The sequence below is a fragment of the Euprymna scolopes genome, chromosome 30 (genome assembly GCF_053919585.1).
Source record: "Euprymna scolopes isolate OS-2025 chromosome 30, ASM5391958v1, whole genome shotgun sequence".
Taxonomy (NCBI): Eukaryota; Metazoa; Mollusca; class Cephalopoda; order Sepiida; family Sepiolidae; genus Euprymna; species Euprymna scolopes.
The window spans coordinates 31,364,575-31,366,220 of NC_136511.1; positions in this window are offsets into that span (position 1 = coordinate 31,364,575).

Genomic DNA, 1,646 nt, shown 5'->3' on the forward strand with positions numbered 1-1,646 from the left:
TCACCTTACAGCTGTTAAACTTCTTACCGACAAACAATACGGATTTAGGAAAGCCTGTTCTACTGTAAAGATTCTAACTGTAATATCTGAACGTATATACCATGCACTGGATAAGGCAGGGTAGTGAAGGGTAGTAGCCTAGATATATTTAAGGCTTTTCACAGAGTATGACACGATGGTCTTCTCATGAAAATCACATCCTATGGTATTACTGGACGAATACTTAGCATAATTAAATCCTTAATTAATTAGAGAAGAATCCAGGTTTACTTCGATGGCTATAAATCCAAGCAATATGATATAAATACGGGTATACTTCAGGTGTCGATCCTTAAACCTTTGTTATTTCTGATATTCATAAATGACCTCCGTGATAAAATAGTCTCTGAGATGGGTATATTTGCTGACGACACTACGCTCTATAAAGGCATTAGGGAGAACAAATAAACACATACTCAAGGCAACCGTAGATACACTAGATGAAGACCTCCAGTCTGTAGTGGCGTAGGGTCAAAAATGAATGGTAACATTCAATGCTGCCAGAACTAATAATTACAAGAAACCTTTTTCAATCACCAATAGCTAGTGCTAAAGATACATTACCTGAAAGTATTTTTTAAAACTCCTCGGCCTATCGTTCACAGGGAACATGAGTTGGAACAGATACATGGAGAGCATTGTCAGGACCACTGCGAGGAAGGTGGTCTGTGTTTATTTGCTTCCCCATGGGAACAAATAAGGCATGAGACCGTTTTTAAATCTACAGAGGGGGAGAGGAATGGGGACCAGCTCCCGAGATGTGGGAAATGAAAACTGGATAGTGAGAGTCTCTTGGTATATAGGGTTTTTGCTTGCAGCATCTTCCGGAACAGATACTACACTTCCAGATATTAAATCTTTTATTCAGGCAAAAATGAACATGAACAAAAAACTTAGGCACAAGCCAAACTCAAACGGGGGGAAATATGGGGGTTGTTTGTCATCCTTGTCACTCTAGAACTAAATAAAAGTTTCTTAGCTAGAATCTTCTTCCACCCCTCTGCGAAGAAGGTGGTCTCTCTCTACCGTGCTAGAAAGTTACTTACGCCTGAAAGTATCCTGTACATCTAATAGGACACCATTCGCCCATGTATGGAGTATTGTTGACACACTTGGGCTGATGCATCAGCTAATAGTCTATCTCCTGGACAGGTTAGGAAGAGTCGCCAACCTGGTAGGTCCTGAACTGTCATCTAAGCTGCAACCTCTGTTCCATCGACGAAATGTTGCATCCCTCTGCCGGTTCTACAAGTATTTAATGAGGGATGCTCTGATGACCTACAAGCTCTTGTACGCCTCTCGGCGTAAATACCCCCGGCAAACGGACGATGGATGCCCTGATTATAATTGCACGAAGAGAAAATGATTTGAACTCCTTTATTTAATGTAAAAGTTTTAACATTACAAAAAGGATGGAATACTGTTGCCATATCTGGGCAGGAGCTGCTAAAAACAGCCTATCCTGCTTTGACAGAGTACAAAATAGACTTCGTGGCTTAGTGGGGGATGCCCTTTTCTCTACCCTGCAACCTCTCTCCCACAGAAGAGACGTTGCGAGCCTATCCTTGTTTTATCGTTATTTCCATTGCAGGTGCTCGTCTGAACTC